Below are 16,784 nucleotides of genomic sequence, written 5' to 3'. Positions count from 1 at the left end.
GTATAATAGGCTCCAGTTTCATCCACCTCATTAGAACTGATTCAAGTGTATTCTTTTTAACAGCTGAGTAATGTTCCATTGTGTATATGTACCACAGATTTCTTATCCATTTATCTGCCGATGGACATCTAGGTTGCTTCCATGTCCTGGCTATTGTAAACAGTGCTGTGATGAACATTGGGGTACACATGTCTCTTTCAATTCTGGTTTTCTCGGTGTGTATGCCCAGTAGTGGGATCGATGGGTCATAAGGCAGTTCTATTTCCAGTTTTTTAAGGAATCTCCACACTGTTCTCCATAGTGGTTGTACTAGTTTGCATTTCCACCAACAGTGTAAGAGGGTTCCCTTTTCTCCACACCCTCTCCAGCATTTATTGCTTGTAGACTTTTGGATCACAGCCATTCTGACTGGTGTGAAATGGTACCTCATAGTGGTTTTGATTTGCATTTCTCTGATAATGAATAATGTTGAGCATCTTTTCATGTGTTTGTTAGCCATCTGTATGTCTTCTTTGGAGAAATGTCTGTTTAGTTATTTGGCCCATTTTTTGATTGGGTCATTTATTTTTCTGGAATTGAGCTGCAGGAATTGCTTGTATATTTTTGAGATTAATTCTTTGTCAGTTGCTTTGTTTGCTATTATTTTCTCCCATTCTGAAGACTGTCTTTTCACCCTGCTTATAGTTTCCTTTGTTGTGAAAAAGCTTTTATTGGGGTATATTCCTCTAAGTGGATAAATACATGTATAATTTTGCCAGATATTTACTAATTTCCCCCCTCCAGGACGCATATCACTTTGCATTCTCCCTAGTAAAGTATGTGAGTGTGTAAAATACTCACAAGCTTTTTCATTTGACCTGATGGACTCCTATGCATGCGTGTGTGCTAAGTCGCCTCTGTCGTGTCTGACTCTCTGTGACCCTATGGACCACAGCCTGCCAGATTCCTCTGTTCATGGGATTCTCCAGGCAAGAATACTGGAGTGGGTTGCCATTTCCTTCTCCAAGGGATCTTCTCAACCCAAGGATTGAACCCATGTCTTCTGTGTCTCCTGCATTGGCAGGGGGGTTCTTTACCACTAGTGCCACCTGGGATCCCTGATGGACTCCTATACATACTTCAAAACCCACCCCCAACATCCAGGAAGGCTTCCCTTCTCCTCAGGCTTCCCCTTCTTGCCTTTCCCAGCTCCAGAGTCCTTCCTCTGGTTCAGTCCTGACATCGAGAGGCTGAGAGTGTCTCAAGCTCCATATTTTCCAGACTGGGAGCTCCTTGATTGCTGGCTCCAGAATTGAGTCTTAACTCAACCCCGTACTCTTGCCTGGAAAACCCCATGGACGGAGGAGCCTGGTGGGCTGCAGTCCATGGGGTCGCTAAGAGTCAGACACGACTGAGTGACTTCACTTTGACTTTTCACTTTCATGCATTGGAGAAGAAAATGGCAACCCACTCCAGTGTTCTTGCTTGGAGAATCCCAGGGACGGGGGAGCCTTGGTGGGCTGCCATCTATGGGGTCACACAGAGTCGGACACGACTGAAGCGACTTAGCAGCAGCAGGGGCATTCAGCACAGGACTGAGAACAGAAAGGTGACAATAACAGAAGGTTTTCTGCCTGAACACAGGACAGTCCCTTAGCTCTGGGCCTCCCCAGCTGGTCCTCCTGGGCCAGAGGAAAAGAACCAGGCCAAGCTAGCCAGTATTCTGGATTCTCCTGTTTGCCCTCTTGCTAAATCACCTGTGCTCTAAGGCTGATGTGTTCACTGTGAGTCACCCGTTTGGCTTCCAGGCAGAGGAGTGGAGCATGATTGAGGGCAGAGAGACCCCAGGTCCAATTCGGGCCTCCCTACTCCCTGGGTGGAGCCCCTCCTTTCTCTGTGCCTTAATTTTTCCATCTCTAAATGTGAATAATAATGTATCTATCTTATGCTTGGAGCAAAGGTATGAATGATATGAAATAACATCAACCTACTTATGAATTATATCTAATTTATTTATTAATGAGGTGAAATCCATGTACCATAAAGTTAATCATTTCGAAGTGAACAATCCAGTATCATTTAGTACATTCACAATGTTGGGCAGCTATTATCTCTATCTAGTTCCAAAACATTTCATCACCCTAGATGGAAACCTCATACTGATTAAGTAATCACTCCCCATTTCCTCCTTCCCCTCTCCCTCCCCAGCCTCTGGCAACCACTAATCTGCTTCCTGTCTCTAAGAATTACCTATTCTGGGCATTTCATAAAAATGGAATCATACATTATGGGACATTCTGTGTTTGGCTTCTTTCACTCAACATAATGCTTTTGAGGTTCATCTACATGTAGCTTATGTCAGAGCTTCCTTCTATTTTATGGATGAATAATTTTCTTTTCTGTAGATATTTGACTTTCTGTTTCTCCAGTCATCATTTGATGGGCATCTGGGTTGCTTCCACTTTTGGCTACTTTGAACAGTGCTGCTATGAACGTGCCCCACTCCAGTACTCTTGCCTGGAAAATCCCATGGATGGAGGAGCCTGGTGGGCTGTAGTCTATGGGGTCGCTAAGAGTTGGACACGACTGAAGTGACTCAGCAGCAGCAGCAGCAGCTATGAACGTGGGTGTGTGCTTGCACTGTTTGAGTACAGTTTTCAGTGCTTTTGGGTTTCCATCTAGGAGTGGAATTACTAGGATGTTTAATCTTTTGAGAGATCATGAAACTCCACCATTTATTTTTACACACTTGGTATCTCTGATGCCTCCCAAAGCCAGTGAGGAGAGAATTCTAAGTCTCCATTTGGCAGCCAAAAAAACTGAGGCTGGGAGAGGTACCACACCACCCTGAGTTTAATGACCATAGAATAGCTCCCATCTGCTTAGTGACCATTGGGTGCCAGACACTTGCTAAGGAGGGTCTTAAGATTGTACCCCCATAGCCTCACCATCCCTGGAATCTGATAGATCTGGGTTTAACTCCCAACTTGGGCAAGGTATACTCTGAATCTCCATCTCCCTCTTTCATCTGCATGCATGCTCAGTAGCTTTAGCTGTGTTCAACTCTGTGCAACCCTGCAGGCTGTAGCCAGCCAGGCTCCTCTGTCTGTGGAATTCTCCAAGCAAGAATACTGGAATGGGTTGCTGTGCCCTCCTTGAGGGGATCTTTCCTGGCCCAGAGATCGAACCAGCATCTCTCATGTGCACCTGCGTTGGCAGGCGGGTTCTTTACCACTAACACCACTTGGGAAGCCCCTCTATCATCTGAGTCCCTATCTTAACGTGGAGAATGAATGTGGAGAATGTAGGCAGATGATGGGGCTTGTGTTAAATAAACCTTTGAGGGAATTCCCTGGCGGTCCAGTGGTTAGGAGTCCACACTTTCACTGCTGAGGGCCTGGGTTCGATCACTGGTCAGGGAACTGAGACCCCACAAGCCATGCAGCATGGCCAAAAAATAAAGCAGGCCTTTGATTTAAAGATGAATCAAACAAAAAGTGATCAACTCAGGCTCAAAAGAGTGAGTATATTGCCAAAATCACATAGCAATTGGTGGCTAGATCCAGCCTGCAAGCATTTTTGAGGTTTCCTGAATTCCTGTTAGTGAGGTGAGATCCTTAAGGCAGGTTCTCTTGGGTGGGGGGTAGGGATTTGCTGCTGTGTTGCTTTGTTCTTTGGGGAGATAACTTTGATAACAGAGAATCTTGCTGAATCAGCCTTGGGTGGCTTGTGGTCATGAACGACAATCGGTTCCCCAGAGGAGGTTACCTTTGCCCCTAACTGTTCACTCCTCTTTCCTGTTCTACACTTTATATCAGCACAGCCGAAGGCAGGATGACTTCTGGTGCCCCAAATAGGCCTGGCCCAGGCACTTCCTTGCCTCTAGGCATTGGAACCCGCTGGTCCCTCTGCCTTGAGGCACCCATCACCCTTGTCTTTCATTTTTGCCCCGCACACTCTACAATCTTTGCAATCGATTTCCTCCCCCACCTCTGGTCTCCTCTCCCCGTGGGTTCCCCACTCCAGCCCACTGACCTCTTGTTCCTTGAGGATCCTCCCCTCATTCAGCCCCAGGGCCTTTGCACTTGTTCCCTTTGCTCAGAATGCTCTTCTTTCTGTCTTCCTATCGTTCTGGGATCATTCAAACATCACTTCCCCTTAGAGGGCTGCTCTGACCACCTTATCTAAACTAGGTTCCTTGTCCTTCCTGTGAGCACATCCTACTTACTAAGATCCTTACCAGACATTATCGTATTCATTTATTTAAATTTTTTTTTAAATTTATTTTTTGGCAGCATTGCACAGCACGTGGGATCTTTAGCTCATGACCAGGAATGGGACTCATGTCCCCTGAAGTGGAAGCACAGTCTTAACCACTGGACCACCAGGGAAGCCCCTCATTTGTTCACTTACTGCTGCCTCCACAACTTGAATATAAATTCCAGCAGGGCAGGAACCCGTTGTGCTCAGCACTGTATTTCCAGGCTGAGACCAGTGCCTTGCACATAGTATTCAGATGTTCAAAAATGTCTGTCAACTGAGTGACCACAAGGTTCCTTATCATAAATATGAATTCTTTTTCCTCCCAAATTGGATGACAAATGTGAAGACCTTTTCATGCTTGGCATTCAAGTTCCAGAACTCTCAACAGGGTCTCAGGAATTAAAATCCTGAGCTGTTCTCACCACCAGACGTGTCACCTTGGGCAAGTCACTGGCCCTCTGTGGGCCTCCAATTTGTCAAATAAAGTCCTTAACTCTTAACTACTCCCCCGCGCTTTTTTTTTTTCAAAAGCTGGTGAAAGCTGTGGCTCCCAGTCTCCCCTGGTAAACTAAACTCATGATTTTGTACATGATTTTAAGGGATTTACTAATGCCCTGCCCAGAGTTCAATTCTGAGTTTTCCCTCTCCAGATAATCTATATCAAAATTGATTTGTTTGTGGACTCATTGGTCAGTAGCTAGTCAAATGATACCAATGGTCTGTGCCTAGCCTCATGCTGGGAGATTCTGGGGTCCCAAAAGACCTAGTCATGAGCTAGCTGGGAGAGCCCACAGGGGGAGCTTGCGTACAGCCTAGGAATTAAGCATAGAAAGGTTCGTGGAGGAGGGGCTGCTGCAGCTGGGCTTTGAAGGATGAATAGGAGTTAGTTCAAGCCATGAAATTAAAAGACGCTTACTCCTTGGAAGGAAAGTTATGACCAACTTAGATAGCATATTCAAAAGCAGAGACATTACTTTGCCAACAAAGGTTCATCTAGTCAAGGCTATGGTTTTTCCTGTGGTCATGTATGGATGTGAGAGTTGGACTGTGAAGAAAGCTGAGCGCCGAAGAATTGATGCTTTTGAACTGTGGTGTTGGAGAAGACTCTTGAGAGTCCCTTGGACTGCAAGGAGATCCAACTAGTCCATTCTGAAGGAGATCAGCCCTGGGATTTCTCTGGAAGGAATGATGCTAAAGCTGAAACTCCAGGACTTTGGCCACCTCATGCGAAGAGTTGACTCATTGGAAAAGACTCTGATGCTGGGAGGGATTGAGGGCAGGAGGAGAAGGGGACGACAGAGGATGAGATGGCTGGATGGCATCACTGACTCCATGGACGTGAGGCTGGGTGAACTCCAGGAGTTAGTGATGGACAGGGAGGCCTGGCATGCTGTGATTCATGGGGTCGCAAAGAGTCGGACATGACTGAGCGACTGAACTGAACTGAGGAGTGGGGGGGGGGCGGGGGAGGGGGTGGAGTCTAATTGGATAAGAAACAGGAGATTGGAATTTGTTCAGCTGAAGGACAGGAGAGCATTTAATTGGCTAAGGTGTAGAAGGATAGAGTCTGATTGGCTTGCTGCTAAGCTAAGTCACTTCAGTTGTGTCCGACTCTGTGCGACCCCATAGACAGCAGCCCACCAGGCTCCACCATCCCTGGGATTCTCCAGGCAAGAACACTGGAGTGGGTTGCCATTTCCTTCTCCAATGCATGAAAGTGAAAAGTGAAAATGAAGTTGCTCAGTCGTGTCCGACTCTTAGCAACCCCATGGACTGCAGCCTACCAGGCTCCTCTGTCCATGGGATTTTCCAGGCAAGAGTACTGGAGTGGGTTGCCATTGCCTTCTTCACTGATTGGCTTAGGGGAGATCAAAATGAAGTATCAGCAGTGTCATTTATCCTCTATTTCATAAGTCCTTTATCCCTAAGCCCTGGTATGGGGAGGTGGAGATTAACCCCTGCCCCAAATTATGGGGAAATGGAGACAGGTGTGTGTGGAGGAAGGGATGGGGCTGGGTCACTCTAGGTAAAGGCCAGAGAAGACACCTTGTTCCCTATTGCTCATTTTGCCGTCCCCAGAGTGACTGGATTACTAGGATTCTGTCCAGGCAGGAGAGGAGTGAAGCTAACCCTCTACACACAGAAGGTGAAGTCCTTGATCCTCTGAGCTTCCCACACTCCCTGGCAGCACCCCTAGTTTTAGGGAAACATGCTGTTCACCTCTCTAGTTTCTGAGGACCAAGGCTTGTCCTCCCTCCACCCACCTCAAAGCAACTGTTGTTGTTCAGTCACTAAGCTGTGTCTGACTCTTTGTGGCCTTGTGGACTGCAGCCAGGGTCCTCTGTCCTCCACTATCTCCTGGGGTTTGCTCAAATTCATGTCCATTGAGTTAGTGATGTTATCTAACCATCTCATCCTCTGCCACCTCCTTCTCCTTTTGCCTGCAATCTTTCCCAGCATCAGGGTCTTTTCCAATGAGTTGGCTGTTCAAATCAGGTGGCCAAAGTATTGGAGCTTCAGCTTCAGCATCAGTCCTTCCAATGAATATTCAAGGTTGATTTCCATCAGGATGGACTGGTTTGATCTCCTTGCAGTCTAAGAGATGCTTAAGAGTCTTCTCCAGAACCACAATTTGAAGGCATCAATTCTCTGGCACCCGCTCATCCTTCTTCATGGTCTAACTCTCACATCCAGACATGACTACTGGAAAAACCATAGCTTTGACTAGACGGACCTTTGTTGGCAAACATCTCCACCTGGGTCTATATTGGTATAGTCCTTGTCTTCTCTGAAGTTCTCTCCTTTTCATTCATCCTGCTCTTTCTGAAACATACACTTTATCAAGACTGAATCAAAAGGAAACAGACAATTTGAACAGATTGACCACCAGAAATGAAATTGAACCTGAAATTTAAAAAAAAAAAGTCCCAGAAAACAACAGTCTAGGACTAGACAACCCCACAGGGGAATTCTACCAAATATATAAAGAAGAACTAATACCTATCCTTCTCAAACTACTGCAAAAAATTGAAGAGGAGGGTACACTCCCAAACTCATTCTCTGAGAACACCATTACCCTGATACCAAAAACCAGACAAAGACAACAAAAAAAGACACAAAACAGAAAATTACAGGCCAGTGTCTGTTTTGCTATTGTTTTTATCAATATTTTAAAATTGAAGTATAGTTGATTTACAATGTTGTGTTAATTTCTACTGTACAGTGAACTGATTTAGTTATGCATACATATACATTCTTCTTAAAAAGTGTTCTTTTCTATTATGTTTTATAATAGGATATTGAATATAGTTCTCTGGGCTATACAGTAGAGCTTGTTTATCCAATCTATATATAAAAGCTGATGCAACTTTAAATTGGATTTTTTTTTTTACTTTCTATTTCTGATATTTCATTATTAGTGTATAGAAACACAGCAGATTTCTGTTTATTAATCATGCACCCTGCAACCTTGATGAATTTATTAGTTCTAAAAGTTTTGGAGTGAAGACTTTAGGGTTCTCTATATAGAGTATCATGCCATCTGCAAATAGTGACAGTTTTACCTCTTCCCTTTCAACTCAAATACGGTTTATTTCTTTTTCTTGTTTCTGATTGCCATGGCTAGGACTTCCAGTACTATGTTAAACAGAAGAAAAAGTGGACATCCTTGTCTTACTCCTGAATTTAGTATGTAGGCTTTCAATTTTCACCATTGAGCATTATGTTGGCTGTGATTTTATCATAAATAGACCTTATTATGTTGATGTATGTCTTCATACATTATTACATTGATGTAAACTTCAATGAGAGTTTTCATCATGAATGAATGCAAAATTCTGTCAAATGCTTTTTCTTCAGTTGTTGAGATGATTGTATAATTTTTATCTTTCCTTTTTAAAATATGGTATATCACATTGACTGAATTCCATATGTGGAACCGTTCTTGTGACCCTGGAATAAATCCAACTTGATCATGCTGTATGATCCTGTTTATGAATTGTTGGACTCAGTTTGCTAATATTTTGTTGAGGATTTTTGCATCTTATATTCAGCAAAGATATTGGCCTATAACTATTAGAGAAAAGCAAATAAAAACTATAGTGAGGTACCACCTCACACGGGTCACACAGGTTAGAATCGCCATCATTAAAAAGTCTACAAACAAAAAATGCTAGAGAGGATATGGAGAAAAGGGAATACTCCTACACCATTGGCAGGAATGTTAGTTGGTGTAGGCACTGTGGAAAACAGCATGGAGGTTCCTCAGAAAACTAAAAGTAGAATTATCATATGATCCAGCAATCATATGGGCATGAGTATATGGCATACGTGCCCATATACTCCTGGGCATGTATATGGACAAAAAGGTGCATACATCCCTATGGTAATAGCAGCACTATTCACAACAGTGTAAAAGCTTCACGATGGTGAAGACACAGAAACAGTGTGAACAAAATAATGCCACTTGCAGCAACATGGATGCAACTAGACATTATCATCCTGAGTGAAATAAGTCAGGAAGAGAAAGACAAATACCGTATGGTATCACTTATATGTGAAATCTAAAATATGACACAAAGGAACCCATGTATGAAACAGAAACAGAGTCACAGACACAGAGAACTGACTAGTTAGTGGTTGCCAAGAGGATTGAATCAATATTGTTAAAATGGCCATACTACTGAAAGCAGTCTATAGATTCAGGGCATGTGTGCGCTCAGCCACTGTCCAACTCTTTGTGACCCCATGTAGCCTGCCAGGTTCCTCTGTTTGTGGGATTCGTCAGGCAAGAATACTGGAGTGGGTTACCATTTCATCTTCCAGAGGATATTCCCAATCCAGGGATTGAACCCATGTCTCTTATGCCTCCAGCACTGCAGACAGATTCTTTACCACTGAGTCATTGGGGAAGCCCAAAACTCCTATAAAAATACCCATGACATTTTTCACAGAGCTAGAACAAATAATCCTAAAATTTATATGGGACCACAAAAGACCTGGAATTGCCAAAGCAATCCTGAGAATAAAAGAGAAAAGAACAAAGCTGGAGGTATAACCCTCCCAGACTTCAGGGTATACCACAAAGCTACAGTAATCAAAACAGCATGGTAGAACAGACACATAGATCAATGGAACAGAATAAAAAGCCCAGAAATAAACTGACATACCAATGGCCAATTAGTCTAAAACAAAGGAGGCAAAAATACACAATGGAGAAGACAATCTCTTCAACAAGTGGTGCTGGGAAAACTGGACAGCTATATGTAAGAGAATGAGGTTACAACATTCTCTCATACCATATACAAAAATAAACTCAATGTTGTTTAAAGATCTAAATGCAAGACCTAAAACTGTAAAAACCATCTTTCTCATTCTCCATTGAAAATTCCAGTCTAAATGGGCCCAGGCCAAAAACTCTGGAGTTACCCATGACTTTTCTTTCTCTCACACTGCATTCAATCTGTCAGCGAATCTTTTCAGTGGCCCACCAGGATGCACACGATCTGTGCTCTCACCTCCCAACCCTCTTCTCCTCCAACTCTCCTCCACGCTCAACTTGCTGTAGACTCATGGGTCTCTTGGATGTTCCTTAAGACACAGTCCACCCTCAGGACCTTTGCACAGACTGTGCCCTCTGCCTGGTAAGCTCTTTCTCCAAATATCTGCCTTCTTCCCTTCTGAATGAACATTCATGCACATCACTCGTGTCTGAATCTTTGCAACCCCATGGATTGTAGCCCGCCAGTCTCCTCTGCCCATGGGATTTTCCCAGGAAGAATACTAGAGTGGGTTGCCATTTCCTTCTCCAGGGAATCTTTCTGACCCGGGGGTTGAACCCATGTCTTTGGCGTCTCCTGCATGGGTGGGCAGATTCTTTACCACCCGGGATTACCCCTTTCCTTCTGGTCTCTGCTTAAATGTCACTTCCTCAGAGAAGCCTGGTGGCTCAAATGCTAAAGGATCTACCTGCAATGCGAGAGATCTTGGTTTGATCCCTGGGTCGGGAAGATCCCCCAGAGAAGGAAATGGCAACCTACTCCAGTATTCTTGACTGGAAAATCTATGGACAGAGGAGCCTGGGGGACTATAGTCCATGGGATCGCAAAGAATCGGACACAACCAAGCAACTAACACTTTCACTTTCAGAGAGGCCTTTCTCTTTTCCTTATCTCACTAGATTGATCCTCCATAGGAAACATATATCACATAAAATACCCACTTAAATTATGTGTTGCAGGCTTCCCTGTTAGCTCAGTAGTGAAGAATCCCACCTGCCAAGGCAGGAGACATGAGTTTGACCTCTGTTCTAGAAGATCCGACATGCCATGGCGTGGCTAAGCCCTTGCACCACAACTATTGAGCCTGTGCTCTAGAGCCCGGGAACTGCAACCACAGAAGCCTATGTGCCCTAGAGTCTGTGCTCTGCAACAAGAGAAGCCACTGCAATGGTAAGCTCATGCTCTGGAGAGTAGCCCCCACTCCCTGCAACTAGAGAAAAGCCTGCACAGCAATGAAGACCCTGCACAGACAAAATAAATAAAAAGCAAAATTATATAAAAAATTATGTGCTGCTAATCACATGCTTTTTTAAAAAAAAATAATATCCAGAGATCAGGAATGTGCTCTGTTTTATTCACTGTAGAACAACATCTGGTAGTCTCTGGGGACTTTTAAAAGTATTTCTTTACTTTTTAAAATTTACTGTATTTATTCTTATTGTTATTTTATTTATTTTTATGTTTTGGCTGTGCTGCAAAGGATATGGGATCTTAGTTCCCTGACCGTCGATCAAACCTGCTCCCCTTGCATTGGAAGTGCAGAGTCTTAACCACTGCACTGCTAGGGAAATCCCAAACTTGTTTGTTGAATAACCATGTGCTCTCTGCCAGCTGGGGCTGGGAAAGAGGCATGGAATGAAAAAGAATGTCTCCTTGCATGGAGTTCAGTCCTGTCCAGAGGGAGACAGTCACTAAACAGACCATTTCAAGAATAATTTTTCTGTGACTGAAGATGCATGGGAGCTATGGCTGCCTTGAGTATGATTTTTGAACTGAAGACAGAAGCTGGGGAAGCCCTCAGAGCTGAGACCTAAAGGATAAATAGAAGTTAGCTGAGCAGGTGAGAAGGAACAGAATTCTAGGCAGAAGGAACAGCATGTACACAGGCTTTGAAATGGGAGATGGCCTTGGTGAGTTTGATGAAAAATGGTCTCAAGTGACTGGTGTGTGGACTATGAGCAAGAAAGTGGTGAGTGATGAGTTGAAAAGGGCGGTTTGCTCCCTTATTCACCCAGAACTCCTGAACTGCTCTCATCTTGGCTCCAGAGCTCCCCAGGTCTTTGTCCCCTATTTTGTGTCCTAGGAGAGACTGCTAAGGACCACTCAAGCAGCGCTTTTGCCTTGTGACTTACAGATGGGTTCAACCAATGGGGAGCCACAGCAGGCATGGGAGGGAGGGAGGAGAGTGAGATCAGTGTATTTCTACCTCACCCCCTTTCCCGTGTAGTTTGTGCAGGCAGGCTGAGGCTCTTGGCCAAAGGTTCATGACCCCTGCCAGGCAGTCCTTTCCACATAGCCTGATCTGGTCCAAGTTGTAGTAACCACTTACTCCTTGGTTCCAGTCTCAGAATGGTTCCTGGTGACAACTGTATTATCCATTTGAAAATAGTGCTTTTATTAAACCCTTTTCAAATTACCCCATTTGATTACTCTGTTTCAGAACTCTCTTTTTTAAGACTGAGGTTAAATTCACATAATATAAAGTTATCCCTTATGATTATACAGTGGCAGTGATGAATAGATTCAAGGGATTAGATCTGGTAGTCAGAATGCCTGAAGAACTATGGACAGAGATTTGTAACACTCTACAGGAGACAGTGGCCAAAGCCATCCCCAAAAAAGAGAAACGCAAGAAGGCAAAGTGGTTGTCTGAGGAGGCCTTACAAACTGCTGAGAAAAGAAGAGAACTGAAAGGCAAGGGAGAAAGGGAAGATATAGCCAACTGAACAGAGTTCGAGAGGACAGCAAAGAGAGATTAAGAAGGCCTTCTTAAGTGAACAATGCAAATAAATAGAAGAAAATAAGAGAGTCGGAAGGCCTAGAGATCTCTTCAAGAAAACTGGAGTTAGCAAGGGAACATATCATGCAAGGATGGGCACGATAAAGGACTGAAATGGTAAGGACCTAACAGAAGCAGATAAGATTAAGAAGAGGTGGCAAGAATGCCCAGAAGAATTGTACAAAAAAGATTTTAATGACCCGGATAACCAGGATGGTGTGGTGACTCACCTAGAGCTGGACGTCATGGAGTGCGAAGTCAAGTGGGTCACAAGAAGCACTACTACAAAGAAAGCAAATATCAACAACCTCAGATATGTGGATGATACCACTCTAATGGCAGAAAGCGAAGAGGAACTAAAGATCCTCTTAATGAGGGTGAAAGATGAGGGTGAAGAAGCTGGCTTAAAACTAAACATTCAAAAAACTAAGATCATGGCATCCAGTCCCATCACTTCATGGCAAATAGAAGGGGAAAAAGTGGAAACAGTGACAGATTTTATTTTCTTGGGCTCCAAAACCACTGCAAGTGGTTACTGCAACCATGAAATTAAAAGACACTTCCTCCTTGGAAGAAAAGCTCTGACAAAGCTAGACAGTATATTAAAAAGCAGAGATATCACTTTGCCAACAAAGGTCTGTCTAGTCAAAGCAATGGTTTTCCAATAGTCATGTACAGATGTGAGAGTTGGACCATAAAGAAAGCTGAGTGTCAAAGAACTGATGCTTTCAAATTGTGTTGCTGGAGAAGGCTCTTGAGAGTCTCTTGAACTGCAAGGAGATCAAACCAGTCAATCCTAAAGGAAATCAACCCTGAATATTCATTGGAAGGACTGATGCTGAAGCTGCAGCTCCAATACTTTGGCCACCTGATGCGAAGAGCTGACTCACGGGAAAAGACCCTGATGCTGGGAAAGACTGAGGGCAGGAGGAGAAGGGGGAGGAGGAGGATGAGATGGTTGGATGGCATCACTGACTCAATGAACATGAATTTGAGCAAACTCCAGGACATAATGCAGGACAGGAAAGCCTGGCATGCTGCAGCCTGTGGGTTCACAAGGAGCTGGACATGATTTAGCTAGTGAACAATAACAATAAAAATTAATCATTTAAAAATGTACAATTCAGTGGCCATAGTATATTCACAAATATTGTGTCACCCTCACTTCACTCTAGTTCCAAAATTTTTCATCACCCCAAAAAGGAGATCTTATATCCATCCCCTGCTTGGTATTGGCTCCTTATTGCCCCTCCATCAAGCCCCCGGTAACCACTAATCAGCTTTCTGTCTCTATGTATTTACCTATTCTTGGACATTTCATATAAGTGGAATCACACAGTGTATGGCCTTTCCTGTCTGGCTCCTTTCATCTGGCATAATTGTTTCAAGGTTCATCACACTGTCAATGAATCAATGCTTCTTTATTCTTTTTTAAAAAATTTATTTATTTTTAATTGAAGGATAATCATAATATTGTGTTGGTTTCTGCCATACATCAACATAGGTCTACATATGTCCCCTCCCTCTGGAGCCTCCTTCCTTCTTCCCACCGCATCCCACCCATCTTGGTTGTCACAGAGCCCTCGTTTGTGTTCCCTGAGTCATACAGCAAGTTCCCAGTGGCTATCTATTTTACATATGTTAGTGTATATGTTCCATGCTGCTCTCTCCATTTGTCCCACGCTCTCCTTCCTAGCTGAGTGATGCTCCATTGTACAGATACTGCATAATTGTTTATCCATTCATCCACTGATGGACACGTGGATTGTTGCCACCTCCCGACTACCATAAATAATGCTGCTATAAACATATATATTCATATGTCTGTGTGAGTCCCTGTTTTCAGTTCTTTTGGGCATATACTTAGGAGTGGAATTTGGTTCATATGGTAATTTTATTCCTCTAAAAAGGAACAACCAAACTTTTCCCATGGTAGTTGCACCATCTTCAGTCCATGAGGAAAGCTCTCTTCTTTTCATCTCTGCCCCTTAAAGCCTGCTGTGGGCTTCTGGAGCCCTTCCCCATACTGAGCCACTCTCCACCTTTACTCACTTCCAGGTGTCTTTCAGGTACCATCTCCCTAGTCCAATCACCGCCTCCACTTCCTCCCCTCCTACTCTGACCTCAATCTGTTGAGCCTGGCTGAGGACTCTGGTGACTTGGTAATCACACAGTCCTGACTCTTGTTAGTGTCTGGGCCTCTTGACCTCTGGCACAGGTGATGCTGCTTCTTACCTGGCTTCCTCCACCTTCCCGACATGACCTATCTCCACCTCCAGCTCCATGCCTCTGCCTGTCCTCTTTCTAAATGCAGCTGTGATCAACACTTCTTCTTCCCATCCTCTTCTCAGTCCAACTTCTGGAATAATATCACTGACACATTACGTTGGCATCTACTGTCTTCCCAGTACAGGTGAGTCACAGACACACTGCTCGTGATAGTTCTAGCTGCCTCCTGGGTGTCTGCATGCATGGCCAAGAGGTCTTTTTCAGACTCAAGGTAAGTCAGGGTGTCTCAGCCTTGGCACTGCTGACATTTGGGGCCAGATTGTTCTCTGCTGTGGGGGACATCCTTTGCATCATAGGATGCTGAACAGCGTCCCTGGTCTCCACCCACTAGATTGTAGCACCTGTAGCACCTCCCAATCTGCAGTCTGACAACCCAAAGTGTCTTCAGACGTTGCCAAATGTTCTCTGGGTGAACAATCTGTCCCAGTTGAGAACTGCTAGGATAGCCCAAATCAAACCTGAAACTTGTGCTGACACTTGTCCAGCCCATGCTCTGTACCAAGCATGGGGCACTGCAAACGCCGTCTCATCTCCTGGTCATCACCTGCATTTTATCTGTCCAGGGATGGAGTCCCACAGGGATCATGTAACTTGCCTGAGGTCGCACAGCCAGGAAGCCTACTCTCAGTGATTCCACATCCCCAGGCCTCTCAGCTTGCTCCTCCTTCCTTGTCTCCATCTCTCAGGGCAGAAAAGCTGGGCTGAAACCCTCTCCTCTCCTCCTCAGTCCCCTAGAAACCCACATCCCGCGAGGCACCAATGAGGACACCCACCAGTGACAGCCTGGAGGGGTGGGATGGGATGGGAATTGGGAGGGAGGCTCAGGAGGGAGGGACATACATGTACCTATGGTTGATTCATGCTGATTTATGGTGGAAACCAACACAATACTGTAAAGTGATTATCCTCCAATTAAAAGTAAAATTAAATTTAAAAAATTAAGCTCCAATGTGCTTTAGAACAAACCAACTGGGAATTTCCTAGTGGTCCAGTGGTTAGGACTCCACACTGTCGCTGCCAAGGGCTGAGGTTCAATCCCTGGTCAGGGAGCTAATATCTCACAAGCCACACAGCACAGCCAAAAAAAAAAATTAAGATTAAAAACAACAGCACCAATAACCAGGGCTTCCCTGGTGGCTCCCTGGCAAAGAATCTGCCTGCCAGTGCAGTAGACAAGTGTTTGATTCCTGATCCGGGAACATCCCACACACCACGGAGCAACTAAGCCTGTGCCACACGACTACTGGGCCATACTCTGGAGCCCGGGAGCCAGAACTGCTGAAGCTGGAGCGCCTACAGCCTGTGCTCCACAACGGAGAAGACACCGCAATGAGAAGCCTGTATCAAACAGAGAGGAACCCCCGGACTGCAACTAGAGAAATACCTGTGAACCCAGCACAGCCAAAATAAATAAATAAACATTAAACAAAACAGAACAATCAATGGGGGCTTCTTCCCTGTTCCAGTACCATCTACGGCTCCCCACTGCTCACCAGGTCAACCCTCAGGCACTCAGACTGGACGACTCCAGCCTGCCTGTCTCTCACACCCCAAGGCCAGGGGAACCCACCTGCTCAGCCACCTCCTCGGCTGTCTCTGTGCTGGAGCCCCACGCCCTCTCCCGCACCTGTTGAAATCCAACCTCTCCCTGAAGTCCTGGCTCAGATGTCACATCCCTCACGTTGCCTCCTCTGGCCTCCCTTCTGCCTCCTCCTAGCAGCAAAGCTTCAATTATTTGTATATCCTCTCCTTCACCTCTAAACACTACTCCCTCCCACTCTCACCACCTACTGAGAACTTCATGAAAATGACAGAGAAAGAAATCACCCAGTGCTCGCTTCGGCAGCACATATACTAAAAATTGGAACGATACAGAGAAGATTAGCATGGCCCCTGTGCAAGGATGACACGCAAATTCGTGAAGCATTCCATATTTTTAAATGTGTTTCTTATCCATTCCAAAAAAAAAAAAAAAAAATCACCCACATTTACCACCTGCTGGGGCAAGTGGGGCATCTTACATTTGTTCTAGAATTCTCTCCTTCAAGTTTTGAGCCCTCTGCCTCTTTCTGGAATTTGGGAAAGACCAGTGCCCTGATTTTTCCAAAACTCAAATTCAGGGATTTTCAGCCTCCTCCTCTGTCTTTATCTTAATCCAGACAGATGGTTTTGGATTCTGAAATTTCAGCCATTCA

At 44.7% G+C, this 16,784-nt stretch overlaps 1 non-coding gene across 1 annotated transcript; it reads left to right on the top strand.

Moving 5' to 3' along the window:
- The first annotated feature begins 16,419 nt into the window (after positions 1 to 16,419).
- On the top strand, positions 16,420 to 16,527 carry LOC112447656 (U6 spliceosomal RNA). Its single transcript, XR_003035835.1, has one exon. It is a non-coding gene; the product is annotated as a U6 spliceosomal RNA (small nuclear RNA).
- Positions 16,528 to 16,784: the final 257 nt, after the last annotated feature.

This window comes from Bos taurus, chromosome 7, assembly GCF_002263795.3.
Source record: "Bos taurus isolate L1 Dominette 01449 registration number 42190680 breed Hereford chromosome 7, ARS-UCD2.0, whole genome shotgun sequence".
NCBI lineage: Eukaryota > Metazoa > Chordata > Mammalia > Artiodactyla > Bovidae > Bos > Bos taurus.
The sequence above is the reverse complement of the archived record's forward strand: the minus strand, read 5'-3'. Positions and strand labels throughout refer to the sequence as shown.